Here is a 25,405-nt window from a genome sequence, read left to right on the forward strand (position 1 = left end):
TGATTATTAATTATTAATGAAAGTATTATTATTATCATTATTATTAGTATTAACATTTTAAGGTAAGTAGTATTATTTTTGAACTAATTTTTTTTATAAAAAAATATCATTTTATTATCAGAACTATCATTATTATTATTATTAGAATTATCATTATTTTTATCATTATTATTTTTATTATTTCTAACACTAATATTATTATTTTTATCATTATTATTATTAGTATTATTAATATATCAAATAAAGATTTTCTATATAAAAAATATATTATTTACATAAAAACATAACTATATTAATATGTTTGTAATAAATATTAATTATCTATTTAATGTATATAAAAGTAAATATAATTAATTTAATTATTAATAAAACGTATAAGTTACTAAAATAACAATTAATAATAATACCTAAATTTTTTTGACTACCATTATATGTGTTAATATACAAATAAACGATATAGGTTCGTGAATCGGAGGCCAACCCTGCATTGTTCAGTTTTGTAGTATGAATATTTTTACTACAAAATATTGTATGGTGAGTTTCATTTGCCTTTTTACCCTTTATATTTTTGGCCTGAGAATACATGCGCAATTTTTATAAATGTTTTACGAAATAGACACAAGTAATTGAAACTACATTATATGGGTGAATGATCGAAGCCGAATATGCCCCTTTTGCTTGGTAACCTAAGAATTAGTAAACCGATCTACTAATTGACGCGAATCTTAAAGATAGATCTATTGGGCCTAACGAACCCCATCCATTGTAGTGGATGCTTTAGTACTTCGATGTTGTTTTATATCATGTCCGAAGGATTACCCGGAATGATAAGGGATATTCTTATATGTATCTTGTTAATGTCGATTACCAGGTGTTCAATCCATATGAATGATATTTTTGTCTCTATGCATGGGACGTATATTTATGAGAACTAAAAATGAAAATCTTGTGGTATATTAAAATGATGAAAATGATTGTTTATGATAAACTAATGAACTCACCAACCTTTTGGTTGACACTTTAAAGCAAGTTTATTCTCAAGTATGAAAGAAATCTTCTGATGTGCATTTGCTCAATTTAGAGATATTACTTGGAGTCATTCATGACATATTTCAAAAGACGTTGCATTCGAGTTGTTGAGTTCATCAAGATTATTATTAAGTCAATTATAGTTAGATATATATTATGAAATGGTATGCATGCCGTCAACTTTCGATGTAATGAAAGATTGTCTTTTCAAAAACGAATGCAATGTTTGTAAAATGTATCATATAGAGGTCAAGTACCTCGCGATGTAATCAACTGTTGTGAATCGTTTATAATCGATATGGACTTCGTCCGGATGGATTAGGACGGGTCTCTACAGTTGGTATCAGAGCGGTGGTCTTAGCGAACCAGGTCTTGCATTAGTGTGTCTAACTGATAGTTGTATAGATGCATCAGTAAGTCTGGACTTCGACCTTGTCTGCAAGAATAGTGCCTGGATTGCAAGAATAGTGTATAGACAAAATTCATATTTTAGCGTATCTGTTACTGTAAACTTTGCCTGATATATTCCGTAAATTCCTCCGTAATCTACGAAATCTTTTGTTCTATATATATATATATATATATATATATATATATATATATATATATATATATATATATATATATATATATATATATATATATATATTCTATGTAATTAGAATACTATCCGATAGTCGAAAGTCATTTCATATCGAAAAATCCTCCATTCAATCGAACGAAATGGAATTCGCCACTAGTTCAAGTCCCTCGAATTTCGATATGGAGTTTCCCCTAAGCTTCGAAAGCAGTGTTACCAGAATGAATCAACCAATTCATCTGATGGATTCATAGTCGATTTAATTAATGGAGACGTGAAGAAGGTGATCCTTTCCATCAACCGAAATCACCTCTTGACGAAGAACCTGAAGCAATTACCGGTGGACCTATCCTAAACACCATTTTCAGCCTCATTTCTAGAGTAGCTCGCTATGATTATATTCTATCCATAATTCTGAACCTCGCTCGTTCGACCGACAATCATCCTGGAGTAATGGAAGAAGTCAACGAGCTTCGCGCCCGAGTTGTAACCTTAAAAAATATGGTGCAAAATGTACCTGCTTCAGCAACATCAATGGCACCAACAGTACCACCAACATCAATACCAGTACCACCAACAACCTAAGTTTTAACATCACACGCCTCAACATCTCATTCTGTACCTCGAGTATAATCATCATTCTACATGACGTTCTACATCATTTATCTTCGTTCAACATGATGATTATGTAATCTCTAATATTTTAGAGATTATATATTCTTGTTCTAAGGGTAAATCTAATGAGTTTAATATCATATTAACTCATTAAATCCATGATTACATCTGAAGAAAATATATATGTATATATGTTTTCTTAAAGATTGTAATTAAAAATTCTTTTGTACAAACTGTTAATGATGAAAATATTTTAACGGGTAGGTAATACCCGAGAAATATTTAGATTTCACATTAATAAGTTACATTGTACATTCTTCGAATCTGATTCAACAGTCATTTACTGTCATACTTACATCCACAAGATATACGTATCCGTTCACCGCAAAATAACCATTTTCTTTCAATTTCATATTTGGATTTTGACTTATCAAAATCCAACAAGTGGCATAATGAAGAAAATATTGGACAAAATAAAATTTGTTAGAAACAATCAAATAAATTATGAGAAATTTTGTTAAGAATCCACGCTAACTATTCCTAGCTAACTGTTCCTAGCTAACTGTTAATTCCGTATTACATTTTATTTATCGCAATTTATTTATCGCAATTTATTTTATCGCAATTTAATGCTCGCAATTTTATTTATCGTCATTTAATTTCTGTTACTTACTTTACGCATTTTATTTATCGTCATTTAATTTCTGTATTTATTTTAAGCACTTTAAATATCGGGACATGTATACAAGATTTTGACATATCATATCGACGCATATATATATATATATATATATATATATATATATATATATATATATATATATATATATATATATATATATATATATATATATATATATATATATATATATATTATTTGGAATAACCATAGACACTCTATATGAAATGTCCCGTTCTTATTGATTAAAAACGTTCCATATTAATTGATTTCGTTGCGAGGTTTTGACCTCTATATGAGACGTTTTTCAAAGACTGCATTCATTTTAAAACAAACCATAACCTTTATTTCATCAATAAAGGTTTAAAAAGCTTTACGTAGATTATCAAATAATGATAATCTAAAATATCCTGTTTACACACGACCATTACATAATGGTTTACAATTCAAATATGTTACAACAAAATAAGTTTCTTGAATGCAGTTTTTACACAATATCATACAAGCAAGGGCTCCAAATCTCGTCCTTATTTAAGTATGCGATAGCGGAAGCTCTTAATAATCACCTGAGAATAAACATGCTTAAAACGTCAACAAAAATGTTGGTGAGTTATAGGTTTAACCTGTATATATCAAATCATAATAATAGGCCACAAGATTTCATATTTCAATACACATCCCATACATAGAGATAAAAATCATTCATATGGTGAACACCTGGTAACCGATATTAACAAGATGCATATATAAGAATATCCCCATCATTCCGGGACACCCTTCGGATATGATATAAATTTCGAAGTACTAAAGCATCCGGTACTTTGGATGGGGTTTGTTAGGCCCAATAGATCTATCTTTAGGATTCGCGTCAATTAGGGTGTCTGTTCCCTAATTCTTAGATTACCAGACTTAATAAAAAGGGGCATATTCGATTTCGATAATTCAACCATAGAATGTAGTTTCACGTACTTGTGTCTATTTTGTAAATCATTTATAAAACCTGCATGTATTCTCATCCCAAAAATATTAGATTTTAAAAGTGGGACTATAACTCACTTTCACAGATTTTTACTTCGTCGGGAAGTAAGACTTGGCCACTGGTTGATTCACGAACCTATAACAATATATACATATATATCAAAGTATGTTCAAAATATATTTACAACACTTTTAATATATTTTGATGTTTTAAGTTTATTAAGTCAGCTGTCCTCGTTAGTAACCTACAACTAGTTGTCCACAGTTAGATGTACAGAAATAAATCGATAAATATTATCTTGAATCAATCCACGACCCAGTGTATACATATCTCAGTATTGATCACAACTCAAACTATATATATTTTGGAATCAACCTCAACCCTGTATAGCTAACTCCAACATTCACATATAGAGTGTCTATGGTTGTTCCGAAATATATATAGATGTGTCGACATGATAGGTCGAAACATTGTATACGTGTCTATGGTATCTCAAGATTACATAATATACAATACAAGTTGATTAAGTTATGGTTGGAATAGATTTGTTACCAATTTTCACGTAGCTAAAATGAGAAAAATTATCCAATCTTGTTTTACCCATAACTTCTTCATTTTAAATCCGTTTTGAGTGAATCAAATTGCGATGGTTTCATATTGAACTCTATTTTATGAATCTAAACAGAAAAAGTATAGGTTTATAGTCGGAAAAATAAGTTCCAAGTCATTTTTGTAAAGGTAGTCATTTCAGTCGAAAGAACGACGTCTAGATGACCATTTTAGAAAACATACTTCCACTTTTAGTTTAACCATAATTTTTGGATATAGTTTCATGTTCATAATAAAAATCATTTTCTCAGAATAACAACTTTTAACTCAAAGTTTATCATAGTTTTTAATTAACTAACCCAAAACAGCCCGCGGTGTTACTACGACGGCGTAAATCCGGTTTTACGGTGTTTTTCATGTCTCCAGGTTTTAAATCATTAAGTTAGCATATAATATAGATATAGAACATGTGTTTAGTTGATTTTAAAAGTCAAGTTAGAATTATTAACTTTTGTTTGCGAACAAGTTTAGAATTAACTAAACTATGTTCTAGTGATTACAAGTTTAAACCTTCGAATAAGATAGCTTTATATGTATGAATCGAATAATGTTATGAACATCATTACTACCTTAAGTTCCTTGGATAAACCTACTGGAAAAGAGAAAAATGGATCTAGCTTCAACGGATCCTTGGATGGCTCGAAGTTCTTGAAGCAGAATCATGACACGAAAACAAGTTCAAGTAAGATCATCACTTGAAATAAGATTGTTATAGTTATAGAAATTGAACCAAAGTTTGAATATGATTATTACCTTGTATTAGAATGATAACCTACTGTAAGAAACAAAGATTTCTTGAGGTTGGATGATCACCTTACAAGATTGGAAGTGAGCTAGCAAACTTGAAAGTATTCTTGATTTTTTTGTAACTAGAACTTGTAGAATATATGAAGAACACTTAGAACTTGAAGATAGAACTTGAGAGAGATCAATTAGATGAAGAAAATTGAAGAATGAAAGTGTTTGTAGGTGTTTTTGGTCGTTGGTGTATGGATTAGATATAAAGGATATGTAATTTTGTTTTCATGTAAATAAGTCATGAATGATTACTCATATTTTTGTAATTTTATGAGATATTTCATGCTAGTTGCCAAATGTTGGTTCCCACATGTGTTAGGTGACTCACATGGGCTGCTAAGAGCTGATCATTGGAGTGTATATACCAATAGTACATACATCTAAAAGCTGTGTATTGTACGAGTATGAATACGGGTGCATACGAGTAGAATTGTTGATGAAACTGAACGAGGATGTAATTGTAAGCATTTTTGTTAAGTAGAAGTATTTTGATAAGTGTATTGAAGTCTTTCAAAAGTGTATAAATACATATTAAAACACTACATGTATATACATTTTAACTGAGTCGTTAAGTCATCGTTAGTCGTTACATGTAAGTGTTGTTTTGAAACCTTTAGGTTAACGATCTTGTTAAATGTTGTTAACCCAATGTTTATAATATCAAATGAGATTTTAAATTATTATATTATCATGATATTATCATGTATGAATATCTCTTAATATGATATATATACATTAAATGTCTTTACAACGATAATCGTTACATATATGTCTCGTTTAAAAATCATTAAATTAGTAGTCTTGTTTTCACATATGTAGTTCATTGTTAATATACTTAATGATATGTTTACTTATCATAGTATCATGTTAACTATATATATATATATCCATATATATATGTCATCATATAGTTTTTACAAGTTTTAACGTTCGTGAATCACCGGTTAACTTGGGTGGTCAATTGTCTATATGAAACATATTTCAATTAATCAAGTCTTAACAAGTTTGATTGCTTAACATGTTGGAAACATTTAATCATGTAAATATCAATCTCAATTAATATATATAAACATGGAAAAGTTCGGGTCACTACACTATATGCATTAATGATCGAGTTCTCTATACAGGGTTGAGGTTGATTCTACAATAATATATATACTTTGAGTTGTGATCGAGTCTGAGACATGTACACGGGTCACGATACGTATTAATTAATTCGAATAATATATATGAATTATTGAATTGCTAACTGTAGACTAGTAACTGTGGACTACCAACATTGAACAATTAAAATGAATTAAAATATTGATTATAACATATGAAACTAAACAATTCTTCAAGTTTGCCACTTGATTTCATCTTAAACCTCAATCTATAGAATTAATCAACCGCACTTTAACTACGGAAGAAAAGATTAATGCATATATTTATGAACATGAAAACACTCGGAACCTGAGTAAACGTTAAACACGTATCTGTGTTAACTCTTTTGGCATTGTTATTACCGAAAATAACTTTGCAATTCCTTTCCAAAATTAGTCAATTTTGTCACAGCTCCAGCAAGTCAACTTCAACTTTTTGTTCGAAACAACCTTATTATAACCTTGATATATATGCGTGCTCTTTTATCGTTACCGGGGGACTGTTTATATTCCACCACATTAGTAGTAAACTTACCAACGACTTCATTGAACTTTGACTTTAGGAAAATCATTATAATTATCGAAACCTTATCCGCATCTTGTAACGATAATTGCCATACCAATTATCGAGAATCAGCAATCAGTATTTTGAATTTTGCAGCATTCCTACATCAACAGTTATATGTATACATATAACATTTATCTCTTAGAATTATGATATTCCGTTCTGAAATTTTAAAAAGCACACAGCCTACGAATCAAAGCATTGAACTTTGAAAAAAAATTGAATGAAGCAGCAGAAACTGTAGACAACGGTAAATGACCTTAATTGTCGGAAGTTTGATAAAAAAATAGTATGTTGGAAAAGCTCAGAAAAGTTGAAACTGGAAAACGAATTGAGCTAACCATGAAGGAGACCGAGGACAAATACAAGGACCAAACCCTATAATCAAAGAATCCAGGTAATTCTGGATCCTTTGAAATCTTTAGAGAATATCTTGCTCCGAAGTCATGTTAAAATCTTGCGGAAAATTTTTCATCATCAACCTTCGATCTTAGAAATTCCAAAATATCATCATAAATATCTTCGATATTTCTGAGGATATTTTCATAAATATTCTTGTCTGAAATCATTTATCTCTTCACGCTACCAGTGTTACATCATATAAGAAACTGTTAGTTTCTATATTCTATAAACTTTCAAGTTAAACTATGAATGCTTTTGAAGTAGTGTTGGGAACTGATGCATAAGTTAGTATAATATAATGACACTTGATCAACGTGATTATATTATAGTAAGTCATGCTAAGTTTCTAATGGAACGTGATGATTCACAGATCATAACGTCATCATGTGCCATGTTACACAACTCTTACAATCTACCTAATCTATAAATATATCAAGAACATATTTCCTTGATAGTTATATCTTTTCTCCTGAATTCTGGTAATATAACCTATCAAGATCATGCTAATACATTTTTTTTGTTTAGAACATGATGTTTATCCGAAATTCCATACTTACGGATTCAGGACCGTTACTCGCTTTACTAGAGGTCGGGAGGTTAATAAAAAGGCAAAGAGCTCCAAAATATAAGAGAAAATATAAAGCCCAATAACAACACGGAGGTTACAAACCGTGGATATTAATACGAATAGCAATGTAAAGACACGATAGAATTAAGAATAGTATCACCCTAAGGTAATAGTAGAAGAAAACAGATTTCCTGATGGAAGATTGAAAAGAAGGATGACAGAAATGATATTTAGGAAAATATCAAGGATTAGAACTGGATTAAGCATTTTCATAATCTTTTAGATGTCTGAACTAAGAAAGAAAGTATAGGGATGTTGAGAATAATGGAACGGAAGAGTTTAATTTATAAAGGAAAAATCAGACGTAACAATCGAGATAGATGACCACATTTAATTAAAGAGATCATAATTCCCTTAAATCCCGAAGAATCCAATCTTTTAGATTTCGAAGATTTCCTTTAAATCCCTTGAATTCTGAAAATTAACCGTGACTACATCACCGGTTAAGACGAACATACAAATACTCATTTCACTCTTTAGTGATAGCTTCACTCGTACTCTTCAAATAATCGAATTGTTTTATCCATATTACTTAATAATGATAAAACTATACTTATCAACTCATATTCGTCATGAAAACATTTTTATTGTTAGCCATGACCACCTCACTCAAATTTCGGGACGAAATTTCTTTAACGGGTAGGTACTGTGACGACCCGGGAATTTCCGACCAAATTTAAACTTAATTTTTATATGAATTCGACACGATAAGCAAAGTCTGTAATGATGAGTTTCAAAAAGTTTAAACTGTTTCATATATTCAATTGACATTCGACTGCTCTCGGTGATTCACGGACAATTAAGTGTAAATAGATATGTGTGTATGTATATATAAATAATAATTCAAAATATAAATTGAAGTATTATATGTTGTTGTTATTAAAAATTAATAAAATAAAAATAGGATATTATAATAATTACTATTTAAAATATATCTCTATATATAAATAAAATATATTAAAAATAAATAATAAATGATTATAATACTCGTTTGATGTTTCGATTGATATTAAGCAAGTTAAATTCAAACTTATATAATTTTAAAATAAAAGGTGATACGAAGTTGAGTTCTATAAATTTTAGGCTTATTAAAAATGTATTTAGGATCTAATTATTAAATTTGAACACTTTTCATATTTTACCCAGGATCGGGCGTGGACAGTGAGTTAATTTTTGTTTAATAATTTTAAATAGTTAATGATTGAATTTTATACCATAATGACCAAAATAAATATATATATTTAATTTAAAAATTTTGGATTTTAGGAACACTTTTATATATTAACTGTTTAGCATTGGACACAATATAGCATTCCGTGAAAATCATCGGTAGAATGAGACAATTTGATGGTTGCTAATCTATTAATATTACTGTGACTAATTGAACTTTATTTCTTTACTGTGCTCGTTTTATTCTGCTCCCACTTAATTGATTGATCAACTTTTAGTCTCTTCTATTAGATATATATATATGTATTGATATATGTAAACAAATGATATTCACGGGAATGGAAAAGTGAAGTACTGTGTTGTTTGACTAATTCTCGCCCACTTATCCATTCTATATATATTTATAGAAACATATACATATATATATGGGTATGTAGATGTATATATATATATATGCCTTGATCGATCAAATTTTCATCCACCATCTTCATCACTTTCACGACACCTCCGTTGAACTACACCGTGAACCACCATCCTCCACTGCCGTGAACAACCATCACCATAGCCACCACCATTTTTCTCTCTCGCTATCTCTCTCTCTCATACTTCTAATTTGTTTCTTTTGTTTATGTCGTGAGATTCAAACCAATCACCATAACCACCGTCGACAACTGTCACAACCACCACCTTATACTTCTTTTTCCGGTTGACCGGAGCTCCACCACCACCACCTCCTTCTTGTTTCCTTTTTCGTGAACTCAAAACATCACCACCAAAACAAGTATTTTCGAAACAGCTGCTATTCGTTTTTTTTTTGCTGCTACTGTTTTTCTGTTTCAAGAACCACCACTAGATCACCATCACCATTGGAAACCACAAACTATCACCTTCACCTTCAAACAACCGTCACCATAATTATGACCTCCTACTATTTTCTTTTTTTGCTGTAACTGCTGCAGCTAACTATATTTTTTTTTCTTCCTTCGGTCGAGCAAATAAACGAAATGAAATTGAGGAAAATTTGTTCACAAAATAAAGATGTCAACTTGGATATAAGTAATATATTTAATGTATGCAGTGTTCTTTTTTTCTTTTTTTTTACATGTGGAGCCAAGTGGAATTGATGGTCGACCAAATGGGTTACCTAAATTGACTATTGTTATTTTTTTTATGAAATAATAATGGAAATTGATATTAAGGCAATGATGGTGACACACTAGAAGGTCAATGATAATAGGATAATTTAAGTTGATAATGATAAGAGTGGTGATCACGTTTATGAAGAAAATGATGTATGATGATATAGAAGATGATAATAGATGATGAGTACGATTAAGATAAAGATGATGAGGTGATTTAGATGATGGCGCTGTAGGATATCGAATGATAATGATGATAGTGTGATTTTGAGAAGTTAACGACGATGATAGATTACACGATGTTGAAGACGATATTATTATGATTATGATGATATACGTGATGCATAATGATGATAAATCACGATGATGATGAAATGAGTACGGGATGAGATGGGTGTTAACGAGATGGTTAGACAATATTAGGATGATGATATGTATGAAACGCTATGATAATGATAATCGTGAGTGATGATGATTACGGGACGATTGATTAATGATAATGATGATTAAGTTAGTGATGAGAATGATGATAATTGTATAATGATAACAATGATTTCGATAATGGAAGGATAATGATGTGTTGAAGAAGAATATGACAGAAATTGAGTTTAAAGGATTTAGTATTCAAATTAATTCAGAAAGTAGCAAGCTGAGGAGTGGTTTGGAAGGATTTTGTTAAACGAGAGGTTGCGGGTTCGAGTCCTGGCTCGGGCACTTTATCTTTTTAAGCCTTTTAAGGTAGTCTTAACATTATTATTATTATTATTATTATTATTATTATTATTATTATTATTATTATTATTATTATTATTATTATTATTATTATTATTATTATTATTATTATTATTATTATTATTATTATTATTATTATTATTAATTTTATCATTAATATAGGAATTATTATTATTATTTTCTTTATGATTATGATTATTAATTATTAATGAATGTATTATTATTATCATTATTATTAGTATTAACATTTTAAGGTAAGTAGTATTATTTTTGAAACTAATTTTTTTTTTAAATTATCATTTTATTATCAGAACTATCATTATTATTATTATTATTAGAATTATCATTTTTTTATCATTATTATTTTTATTATTTCTAACACTAATATTATTATTTTTATCATTATTATTATTAGTATTATTAATATATCAAATAAAGATTTTCTATATAAAAAATATATTATTTACATAAAAACATAACTATATTAATATGTTTGTAATAAATATTAATTATCTATTTAATGTATATAAAAGTAAATATAGTTAATTTAATTATTAATAAAACGTATAAGTTACTAAAATAACAATTAATAATAATATCTAAATTTGTTCGACTACCATTATATGTGTTAATATACATATAAATGATATAGGTTCGTGAATCCGAGGCCAACCCTGCATTGTTCAGTTTCGTAGTATGAATATTTTTACTACAAAATATTGTATGGTGAGTTTCATTTGCCTTTTTACCCTTTATATTTTTGGGCTGAGAATACATGCGCAATTTTTATAAATGTTTTAGGAAATAGACACAAGTAATTGAAACTACATTATATGGGTGAATGATCGAATCCGAATATGCCCCTTTTGCTTGGTAACCTAAGAATTAGTAAACCGATCTACTAATTGACGTGAATCCTAAAGATAGATCTATTGGGCCTAAACCCCATCCGTTGTAGCGGATGCTTTAGTACTTCGATGTTGTTTTATATCATGTCCGAAGGATTTCCCGGAATGATAGGGGATATTCTTATATGCATCTTGTTAATGTCGGTTACCAGGTGTTCAATCCATATGAATGATGAAAATGATCGTTTATGATAAACTAATGAACTCACCAACCTTTTGGTTGACACTTTAAAGCATGTTTATTCTCAGGTATGAAAGAAATCTCCCGCTGTGCATTTGCTCAATTTAGAGATATTACTTAGAGTCATTAATGACATATTTCAAAAGACGTTGCATTCGAGTCGTTGAGTTTATCAAGATTATTATTAAGTCAATTATAGTTAGATATATTATGAAATGGTATGCATGCCGTCAACTTTCGATGTAATGAAAGATTGTCTTTTCAAAAACGAATGCAATGTTTGTAAAATGTATCATATAGAGGTCAAGTACCTCGCGATATAATCAACTGTTGTGAATCGTTTATAATCGATATGGACTTCGTCCAGATGGATTAGGACAGATCTCTACAAAAAATATATCTCAAAAGTATTTAATAAAACAGTTATAAAAACAGCGCATGTATTCTCAGTCCCAAAAATGTAAAGAGTAAAAGGGAATCAAATAAACTCACAATATTGTATTTCGTAGTAATTAAGCATATGATGGCATTGAACAAGTGCAAGGTTGGCCTTGGATTCACGAACCTAAATTAAGTATATATATTTGTATGTTAGTCAACATTTGTCTAACAATATAGGTCAAGTCATAGTGTACCACAATCCTAATGCTCTAGACTAATATGCAAAAGTCAACAAAAGTCAACTTGACCAAAATGACTTCCAAAACCTATACATGATTATTATACAACTTAAATATAGTCGTTTTATATATTTAATATATTTAACAGATTTTATTAGAGTAAATAATAAAAGTCATAAAATTTTTTATTAAAATATATATATGATAAAAACATGCTTTTATATATCTTAAGTCATAAAATTTATAAAGTTCATTTATTATCATAAAAATATAATGGTAGGTATTATTAATGTAATTATATTACATGTAGTAAAATATCTTTGTATCACATATTTATAAAATAATATTGATAATAACAATAATAATTAAAAGTTGTATTATTTTGTAATAATAATTATTATTCTACTAATAAAAATAACAATATTTATATTTACTAAAAATGATATTAATTATGATAAAATGATAATTTTTATTAATGATATTAAAATGATAATGATATTTTATAATAAAAATGATATTTCTATTAATAATAACTTTAGTAAAAATGATAGTTTTAATATTAATAAAACTTTTAATATTAATAATAATGATAAAAATAATGAAAATTGATATTTTTATCTAAGTTAATAACTTACAATGTTTTTATTTTATCATGATACCTACTCATTATTTCCTAATCAATTCGTTTAATAGCTTTTAGTACTCTTTTATATCGCATTCATAAAAATGATAATAATCGCAATCATAATAATTAGATAATACTATTATTAGTTTTAAAGATAATGATACTAATAAGTATTATAATAATACTAGTAATTATAATAATAATGATGATAATATTAATAATAACTTTTGATTATAGTAACAATAATAATAATAATAATAATAATAATAATAATAATAATAATAATAATAATAATAATAATAATAATAATAATAACGATTTTTAAATAATGATACATATATTAATAATGATAATATTAATAATAATAATAATAATAATAATAATAATAATAATAATAATAATAATAATAATAATAATAATAATAATAATAATAATAATTAGAAAATAATAATAATAACGGCGATAATAATGACGATAGTAATAATAATCATTTTAACAATAATACAAAAATTCAGTTGACTATAACTTCTAATCTGTTCATCGAAACCATTCGAGTTCTAAATGAAAAGTTCTTAATTTTTCGCTAGCTTTCCAATGACATGCATATCATATACCCTATCTCAGTAGCATATGTATCTAATTCAGGATTCAACATAAACTATCTAACGACAATATTAAACGTACAAGCATGCATAATCCTATATACTCGAGCATTAGTCAGGGATACACTATTAATATATAAAAGTTAAGTTATGAGTGCCCACGTATCAATATTGAGATTCAATATTGCAGGAAAGTATGTAGACGCAACGGAGACGATAAACACTAGATTGACCTCTCGAGCATACCCCTGATCCATACCCATAACCTCCATAGCTATAACCCATAATTTCCTTAGCTCTATCCCGCTCATAAAACCCGTTTTGAAAACACGCGAGCAGAACGTCCTCGTAGTATATTATATATAATACTAATAATAATAATACTAATACTCTTAATAATATAATTAATAATAATCATATCAATCTTAATAATAATAATAATTATTATTATTATATAATAATTATTTATTATTATTATTATATAATAAATATAAAATGTTCGTTAGGACTATTCACCCTTGTGGCGAATACTAGTATAACGTAAAGAGTCTCTCTCCATTGAGAATTTAGAATAAAGATTTCCTTAAATGGAAGTACGAGTGTGATGTGAGAGAAGCTTCCGTCTCGATGTGAGCATAATAAGCATATTGTAGTTCGTCGATAAAACTGTGCGAAAACGAGATAGTATACACGTATAGCATATGGTTGAAATCGAAGGAATTTGTCATTCATTCAGAAGCATAAGTATGGTTCGATAATAATCGACGATGTGTCCTGGGTATGGTTGTTATCAGTATTCTCGGAGTTGTCGGATGTTCAAACAAGAAAAATGAAGTCATGTACATGGCACATGGTGGTGATTAGGTTGATCGAGTCCAATCACCATCACGTGTCACTAGAACTTTGGTGTGAATTAATGTAATATAACCACGTTGATCGAGTGTCATTATATTATGCTAACTCATACCTCCATCCCCACATCACTCCATAGATTCAGGTTCGTGTAATCGTGAAGTTTTAAAATGAACAAAGCATAGCGACATCACCAACGTGAAGTGTTCCCCGAGGGAAGTGTATAAATGATTGTTCACGTCAATGCGGTTCAAGTCAAACGATAATGTATTTCGGTGCGAGAAGTGTAACGAATCATGATAACGAATAGTATACAACCGTAGTGTTAAGTATTGATGACGATACTCACCTGGAGTAGTGATAGTAGTAACAAGAAGTGGTAGATAGTAAGGAACACCTGTGTGACACCGATAGTAAGTTGAAACGGTGGCGAATAACAATCTGGGAGACAGAGTTCTCGAACAAGTGTGACTAATGAAGTCGTCGTCATCCTTACGCGTATGAATCTTGAATTTACGTGTGTTACCAGAAAGTGGCAGAATACGGATTCATATGATGAAAGCTTGGTACCATCAAGAAGTTTGCCTAAGAATGATTCAAGTATAATGCACAAGTAGTCAAGTAAGTGCTATCTATAGCAAATGTATGTCAGAATGCAATGGCTAACTATCCAATTGTAGTCTAGATTCACTAATGCGTCCTAACGACTCTGTCAGACACACTAATGCACATCCTAGATCCCTACAACCAATGCTATGATACCATCTGTAGCGACCCGACAAAATCGTCATTGACGGCGCCGCTAACTTAGGTCCCGTTGCGTGGTCATAGTCCCTATATGAGACGCGTTTGACCAAAATTATGTCGCATTCATTTGAATCGCACAAGACTTGCAAAGTTTAGTTTACCAAACGGTTCGACAACCAGTTTAAGTTTACAAAAGTATAAAGTATAAATGAAATAACTTGCGACATAATAAGTTTAAAATCACGGTTGCTATAAATAGCGTATGTATGTAGACAAAAGTTTGAATCCAAAGGTGCTATCACTAGCGTATGTATGTATGTATGTATGCTTGACCCCAAGCAAGAAATCAGAGTGTATGCAAGTATGCTTGACCCCAAGCAAGTATGAGTGTACGCGGAAGCATGTATCAAATAGCCGAGTATGAACCTGAGAAACATATACAAAACTGTCAACGAAAAACGTTGGTGAAATCATAGGTGTTTTAGTAAACGTTGTATTTGAACCACAAGATTTAGTATAAGATGATTATCAAAATCATTTGCATTCCAAAGTTGTTGTTTGTATCCCGGGCACCCAATTATCAAACTTAACTGTTTTGCACCCTTTGCGTAGTGTTAGAACATACACTAGACCCGAAAATATATTTCATCCGCTAACGGTAGCGAACCATTCGAATGAGGCTCATCAAGCCCATGTGATCACATAATATAAGTTCACGTTTACACCCTGCAAGTGTAACTAATGATAATTGAATTGAGGCTTTTTGTTCAATCCCGTACGTGGAATGTTCATTTTCGTACTTGTGTTTAAAGTGTAAAAGTATGATACGTATATGTTTCTCATCCCATAGTTTAAAACATAAAAGTTGCTGAAAGATGGGAGTATGATCTCACCTCGAGTGCACGAGTATAAAAGTACTTCACAAAGTAAACGTGTGCATGAAAGTTGCTTAGCCTTGACCTAAACAGGTAAGTTGTATCAATACCGGGTAAGGCACAAACAAGGTCGGTCGAAATGTGTTCAATTAGTCCTATGGCTCGTTACGACTCGAATAGTATAGCATGTGAATCACGTTGTCAAGTTTCATGCAAGAATCAAGTATAAAAGAAGATTAGAACGATTGCATAAACGTTTGGTTAAGTTTAACTAAAAGTCAAACTCGGTCAAGTCAAAGTCAACGAAAAAGTCAACAAGTTCGAGTCGGATCCCGAACTATTTTTCTGAGGTTTTTATTCATATATAAGCATGTTAGAACAAGTTACATGTGAATCGGAGGTGCGTAGCATAGCAAACATTTTTCAAATTTTGACCATGTAGGTCAGAACCCAAACATGGCAAATGCCGCGCCGCGACCAAGGAGGGCTGCGCCGCGACATTTAACGTGGTCTGGTGCCTGGTTAGTTTCAATTGTTCAAGTCAAAATTAACTCTTCAATTTAGCACAATTCACAAACCGTAAACACTTAGAACACGTATCTTATATCATTGGAAAGGTAATTTGGTGAGGAACACAACTAAACACTTTTCATCAAGCAAAAACATCAATTACAATAACCGAAATCTCGTCAAGTGATCAATAAAGGTTTATTTTCAAAGTTTCAAGTTCATCAAATGCATTTTAAGTTTCAGGAATCCAATTCACACATGTGATATGCCGTTTTGAAGGTAATGAAACATACATTACAACTATACATTTACAATTTACATTTCATGGCATTCAAGTATCAAAAAGTTCATTTTAAGTCTATCAAACCCTAACCAAAATCCACAAAATCAATATTCATGTTTTTGAAGTTTTCTTAATCAACCTACGCATCAAAACGAAGCTAGTTATACTAGTAACACAATTAAAACATGAACTTTAGCATTTAAACAACATTTAATCTTCCAAAATCAAAGATTAAACACACCCATTTCAAATGTTCAAACTAGTTACTCAAAACAACGAATCGAGCAAACAAAACATATATTCATGTTATACACGAGCCATAGACACTAACTAACACCATTTCAAGTCAAAACACGAATTTAGAGAAATCTAGAGTTTTAGAAATGTTACCCAAATGAGATGAAATTGGTACCAAAATGTAGAGGATGAAGAGAGGGTCACGAAAATGTAATTTGTTTTGATGTTTGCTTCCTTGAAAAGATTTGGATGATGATTCATTGTTGAGAGGATTTAAGAGAAAAAGGAAGTAGTAAGAATGGTGGTGGGTGTTCAAATGAATGAGTGGTGGAGATGGTGGGTTGACTAGTTGACCTAGTCAACTAGTTTGCCCACTAGCCAACTTTGGTCCCTCGAGTTTAAAGCGGGTGCGGGAATTAACCACACGAATTATTTTAAAAACGCTAGAGTAAACGAGTGATCTCATAATTAAATAACGAGAATATTAAGAACGTAAGTTAACGAAAGACACGAATTTAGATAACAAAAGGTATTATCTAAAAATAAAAAAGACGGTGTTAAAATAAATTTAACGGAAAAACGCGGGATGTTACAGCTCACATCGCACCATGAATCTTGCTGACACTCAATATATATTAATATATATAATATATTTAATTTACGTAATTAATTATATATTATATAATATTTACATGTATAGTTATCTTGTAATTTTTGTCCCGAAGTCTCGTACGTTGGCACTTGACTTAAGTCCCGTTTTCGGTTTCTCGAACGACCTTTCGTACGCTTAGGAAACTAGCACTTTAAGTTTAGTGATGTGTACCATTATCAAAAATTAGACTAATACATCGATAAATTATCTTATAATAACTGTAACTTATATATTTGAGTGTTATGGTCATTTGCTTCTATAAATCATCGTTTCGTTATATATATATAAAAGTATTATTTTAAATCAACGCGTTTTATAACTAAATAAATATTATATCTTACCATTGTGCGAGATATACATATTCTCATTTAGAAATATAAATTTGTACTTAAAATATTTACTTAATAATATAACATTTAGTTTTTCAAACTAATTATATTTCAATGTTCATTTTTATTTCGTTTAGAAAAATATCATAACACGTAACGTTTACACTTTAAAACTTAACTAAGTGTAGTTCATTTATGTGCTAGCGTTTGTTCTAACTTCTTAACGTACTAATTGACATATATAAACATCAATCGAATCAATAAGCGAGTGTAACAATCGTTTTACTTATTTAATTCGAAATCATATATATATATATATATATATATATATATATATATATATATATATATATATATATATATATATATATATATATATATATATATATATATATATATATAATATATATATATTCAATATTCATAAACATATTTTAAATACGCGTTGCAAGTTATCTACATATTTAACAACCAATATTCCATCTCACATTAATTAATCAAAGACATCTTAAATAATCGAGTTCTATTATATCGTAAAGCATTTTCGTACATTTGAAACTAAATCAAAGGATTATTATGTAATCTAGTCTTCTACTAACCTTTGTCTAATTCTCGATAATAGAAACATTTGTTCTTGCTCGTAAATCACTTTATCATTTTCCGAATATTGTTGAAATGGAAAGATTTCTTAAATCAAAGTGGACCTCTCAACAGAGACACATAAATCATATCATAATGAATCTGATAACTCAATTATTTGGTATCATCTTTTAATTTCGTCGGTAAATACGATCATGTAAAGTATTATAACTAATATCTTGTTTATGTTTTCAAGTTATTATATATATACACATATATACACGTATATATTCTTATCCAATTATAATGGTTCGTGAATCGTCCAGGTCTGGTCAAGGTTAAATGAATGTATGAACAAAATTTAAAATTCTTGAGATTTAAACTTAACAAACTTTACTTATCGTGTCAGAATAATATAAAGATAAAGTTTAAATTTGGTCGGAAATTTCCGGGTCGTCACATCAAGAATCTGCATTTGAATATACGACTAGTAGAAGCTTTAGTAGAAATGCCAAAATGCGCTAAATTTTTTAAAGAATTACTTTCAAACAAAGAGAGATTAAGAGAGAGATAGTTAGCTTACCCTTAAGTGAAGAATGTTCATTAGTGTTACAACATGGTATTCCCCCTAAGTTAGGAGATACAGGAAGATTCACGGTACCTTGCTACCTGCAAAATGTCCAAATTAACAATGCGTTAGCAGACTTAGGAGGCAGTGTAAACCTAATGCCCTATTCATTATTCAAAAAGCTAGGATTAAATAACTTAGACCTACTAGAATGACTATCCAACTCGCGGACAGATCAGTTAAAATTTCTCGAGGAATAGCTGAAGATGTCCTAGTCAGAATGGATAATTTCGCATTCCCCGTTCATTTCATCATTATAGATATTGAGGAAGACACGAAGGTCCCACTCATACTTGTCAGACCATTCTTAAATACTGCCAAAGCCATAATTGATGTACATGAAAATCATTGAAATTAAGTGTTGGAAGTGAAGAAGTCACATTTAATGTTGACCATCTCATGAGCTATCCTCGCGAAGAAGATCTCAATCTTGTTGATTCTTTTCAAGAAGTCGTCAACGAATATCAGGAGGAAACCATGGCTATATGTAGTCAAGATCAAATTTCTAAGGATCTGTTCTTTACACCTCCTGAAGGAAATCTCGAAATCCATTCAGCCATAGATCCTGGTCAACATAAATCTCCCCTCTTCGAAAGAAACTTTCTAGGCAAGACTATCCAAATAGAACTGTTAGTACAAGGCATTTGTAGTGACCCGTCCTAATCCACCTGGACGAAGTCTTCAACAAATGGTCCCATAGCGAGATACTGACCTCTATATACCATGAATGACTCCATGTAATATCTTTAAAATGAGCAAATGCACAGCGGAAGATTTCTTTCATACCTGAGAATAAACATGCTTTAAAGTGTCAACCAAAAGGTTGGTGAGTTAGAAATTTGAACCGACCGCACTTTACCTACGGAAGGAAAGATTTGTGCATATAATTATGCACCTGAAAACACTCAGAACCTGAGTAAACATTAAACACGTATCTGTGTTAGTTCCTTTAGTGTTATTATTACCCAAAATGACTTTGCAATTCTTTTTCAAATTAGCCAATTTTGTCACAGCTCTAGCAAATCAACTTCGACTTTTCGTTCTAAACAACCTTATTATAACCTTGATATATATGCGTGCTCTTTTATTGTTACCGGGGAACCTTTTATATTCCATCATATTATCAGCAGACGTACCAGTAACCTCGTTACTCCGTGGCTTAAATCTCTCCGACAAATCACTATATTTATCTATTGAAGTCTCATCATGTACTCATCCGCATCTTGTAACAAGAATTGCCATACCAAATACCGGGAATCAGCAAATCTGTATTGTGAATCTCGCAACTTTTTCACATCAACAGTTATATGTATCCATATAACATTTACCTCTTAGAACTATGATCTTCCATTCTAAAATTCTGAAAAGCACCCAGTCTGCGAATTAATGCTCTGAATTTTGAAAAGTTGAATGAAGCAACAAAAACTGTAAACGACCTCAACAGCCAAAAGTTGATGATAAAGAATTGTATGTTGGTAAAGCTCAGAAAAAGTTTGAAACTGAAAAACTGATTGAGTAAACTACGAAGGAGTCTCTGAACAAATTACAAAGACTAAACTTGTACATTAAGAATCCTGATGATTTTGTTTCTGATGAAATCTTTAACGAATATCTTGCTTCTGACTCCAAACCCTTACGGATAAATCTTCTTCATCATCCATCGATATTAAAAATTCCAAGATATCATCGTATCTTTCATTATAAATATTCTCCATATTTCTGAAGATATTTTCATAAATGTTCTTATCTGAAATCATTAATCTCATCGTGCTATCAGTGTTACATCATATAGAAACTGTTAGTTTCTATATTCTGTAAACTTTCGAGCTTAAAATATGAATGTTATTGAAGTAATGTTGGGAACTGATGCATGAGTTAGTATAATATAATGACACTTGATCAACGTGATTATATTACAGTAAGTCATGCTGAGTTTCTAATGGAACGTGATGATTCACAGATTATAACGTCATCATGTGCCGTGTTACATAACTCTTTCATTCTAATTAACCTCGAACATATCAAGAAAATATATTCTTGATAGTTCTATTCTCAGTGATTCTAGTAATTTGACAAATCAAATCGTGCTATTACGTTCTTTCCTGTGTAGAACATCAAGTTCATTCGAAACTCCATACTCACGAATTCTGGACCATTACTCGTTTTACTAGAGGTCAAGAGGAGAATAAAAAGGCAAAGAGCTCCAAAATATAAGAGAAAATATAAAGCCCAATAACAACATGGAAGTTACAAACCGTGTTTATTAATACGAATAGCAATATAAAGACACGGTATAATTAAGAATAGTATCACCCCAAGATAATAGTAAAAGTAAACAGATTTTCTAGTGGATGATTTAAAAGAAGGATGACAGAAATAATAATTAGGAAAATATCGAGGATTAGAACGGGATTAAGCATTTTCACAATCTTTTGGATGTATGAACTAAGAAAGAAAGTATAGGATTGGTGAAGATAATGGAACAGAAGAGCTTAATTCATAAGGGAAATATCAGACAGAGTAATCGAGGCAGATCACCGTATTTAATTATAGAGATCCTAATTCCCTTAAATTCCGAAGAATCAGATCTTTTAGATTTCGAAGATTTTCTTTTACATCCCTTGAATTTCGGAATTCAATCGCGACTACGTCAAAAGTTATGAAACATCTCCATTTCTTCATCTCGATCTTTTGTGATAACTTCATTCATACGATTCGATTAATCGAATAATTTTATCCATATTGCTCAATGATAATAAAACTTTAATTATCAACTCATATTCGTCATGAAAACATTTTTATTGTTAACCATGACCACCTCACTCAAATTTCGGGACGAAATTTCTTTAACGGGTAGGTACTATGATGACCCGGGAATTTCCGACCAAATTTAAACTTAATCTTTATATGGTTTCGATACGATAAGCAAAGTCTGTAATGTTGAGTCTAATAAATTTTGAACTGTTGTTATACATTCATTTGATCTTTGACTATTCCCGACGATTCACGAACCATTGTGTGTAAATAAATATGTAAATAAATAAATATAGATATATATATAAATATAAATGTAAGTGTGTATATAATATGTTGAGTTAATAAAATACACTTTAAATTACTTAAAATATAATGTAAAATAATATACAGAATAATTATGTATTATCAAAATAAATAAATATATATATATGATTCTTATTAATAATTAGGATTATATGGTAATATATATATTGTATAATTAATAAATATTCAACATATATTATCATATGATATATAACAATAATAATTAAATGTATCTACAAGTTAAAAAATATATATACATATATATATATATATATATATATATATATATATATATATATATATATATATATATATATATATATATATATATATATATATATATATATATATATTTGTTATAACATTATTACTATTACTTTTATTATTACTATTATCAGTATCAGTATTATTAATCTTATATTGAAAACCCGTAGTTTGTTATTACTAGTATTGTTATTAAGGTTTATCATTAAAAGTAATACAATTTATTAATACTACCATTAGTAATATCATTATTAACATTATTACTAATATTATGAGTATAATCAGTATTACTAAAAATCATTAAATTATTATAATCATAATACAACTTATTATTATTATTATCATTAATAATATTAATATCATTATTAACAATATTGTTAATAATGGTCATTATACTTGTTGTTAATATTATTGTTGTTATTTTTATTATTATTTTTATTTTTATTTTTATTATTATTATTATTATTATTATTATTATTATTATTATTATTATTATTATTATTATTATTATTTGTATGTTGTATTTGCTAATTATTAATATTATTTATATAAAAATTATAATAGATAATAGATAATACAGAGTCATTAACTATCAACATCTGCTCTTTTAAATTTGTCTACTGAATCCAATTTATCTACAGCAAACTAGTACGAATTATCCTCAATTAAGTCATACTAACTAACAAATTCTGTTAGAGAGGAATCTGCTTTCTATTTCTTTATCTTATTTCTGTACTGGACAAATTATCCTTATCGACCACCAATTACAGAGATAAAACGACTAAAATCAGTGTTAAAGGATACAAATAAATCCCACATTATATTTTATCAATCACCAACAACCCTTTACAGCTTTATTTAAATAAGCTAAAATAGAAACGAAGCAAAGAACAGGCTCCTGCCCTGTTCGTGGAGTTTTTTTTAAAAACATTGATTTCGTAATAAACTTCAAAAAGTAATAATGCCAATCTGTTAGGAATCTCTTACTTAATATTTCTGGAAAGTTTCAAATCACAATTTTTCATATCGAGCTCAAATTTGAAGAGTCAAAGTATACGGTTCAAAGGTCAAACAAGTTGCTCATCATGAAATTCGTAAGTGTTTTGATGTTTTAGGTTAAATTGAGGATCCATATAGTTTCCTGGAATCGTTTACAACTTATTTCATGTTATAACCATTATCTAAAACATTCTAAAATTGTCGGTTGAATTTCAAGTTTATGGTGTTCATACCTGTGAATAGAAAAAGTCTAAACTTGAGTTCAATTCCAAAATCATTAAACGTAGTGTTGTTAGGAGTCTTATATCCAATCTTTCTGTAAATTTACAGCTCTTAATTTAAACTAACGAATCCAAATTTATGAGTCAAACTTTTTTTCTAAAAAGTCAAACTATTTGTTCATCGTGAAATTTGATTTCCAGTTAATGTTTGGAGTTCAATTAATGGTACAGATAGTTTCTAATAGAGTTTTTCAACCAACTTTGTGTTATGATCTTAGTCTAAAAATGTCTTAATAAGTGAATCAAATTTTGAGTTGATTTTGTTCTTCACGAAGGCTGTACAACAGCAGGCCTTTTATTTATTTATTTTCTTTTCTCATCCGTTATTTGTTAATTAAATGTATCCAAAACAGATTAACTATAATTAATTTTCAAAAATAAAAAAAAAAATAAAAAGAAATTCAATTCAGAAAATTAGATAATTATAGAGGAGTGCCTCTGGTTAGCGACTGAATGTGGGAAGAAGAAGGAGAGACAGGAACTCAGTTTAATAAAATGAAAGTGTAATATTAATCAGAATAAAGGGAGACAGAAGGACGGTTTGGGAGTTTGAAGGGTGAACGAGAGGTCTCGGGTTCGAGCCCGGTTCCGGGATTTTTCTTTTTAGGAAATCTATTAAAGGTAGTTTTATTTTAAAAATCATTATTATTATTATTATCATCATTATCATTATCATTATTAATATTAATGTTATTATTGTTATTATAATTTATTATAGTTATTGTTATTGTCATTGTTATTGCTAGTGTTATAATTATTATTATTATTATTATCATTAGTATTACTAAAATCATGATTATGGTTATGAATAAATAAAAATAGTTATTAGTTAAGGTTATATACATATACAGATTATAAATACAAATACGATTATAAAGATGATTATACTAGTAATTGAATAAGATTTAAAATGAAATATTTTTATTATTAATATCATTATATTATTATTATTATTATTATTAATATTACTATCATTAAAAATTAAATATTTGTATTATTTTATGAATGATAACATTATTATTAGTATTGTTATTAGTATTATAATTATTATTATTAGTAATACAATTATCATTATAAGTATCATAATCATTATTATTATTATTATC

Source organism: Rutidosis leptorrhynchoides, chromosome 9 (genome assembly GCF_046630445.1).
Source record: "Rutidosis leptorrhynchoides isolate AG116_Rl617_1_P2 chromosome 9, CSIRO_AGI_Rlap_v1, whole genome shotgun sequence".
Taxonomy (NCBI): domain Eukaryota; kingdom Viridiplantae; phylum Streptophyta; class Magnoliopsida; order Asterales; family Asteraceae; genus Rutidosis; species Rutidosis leptorrhynchoides.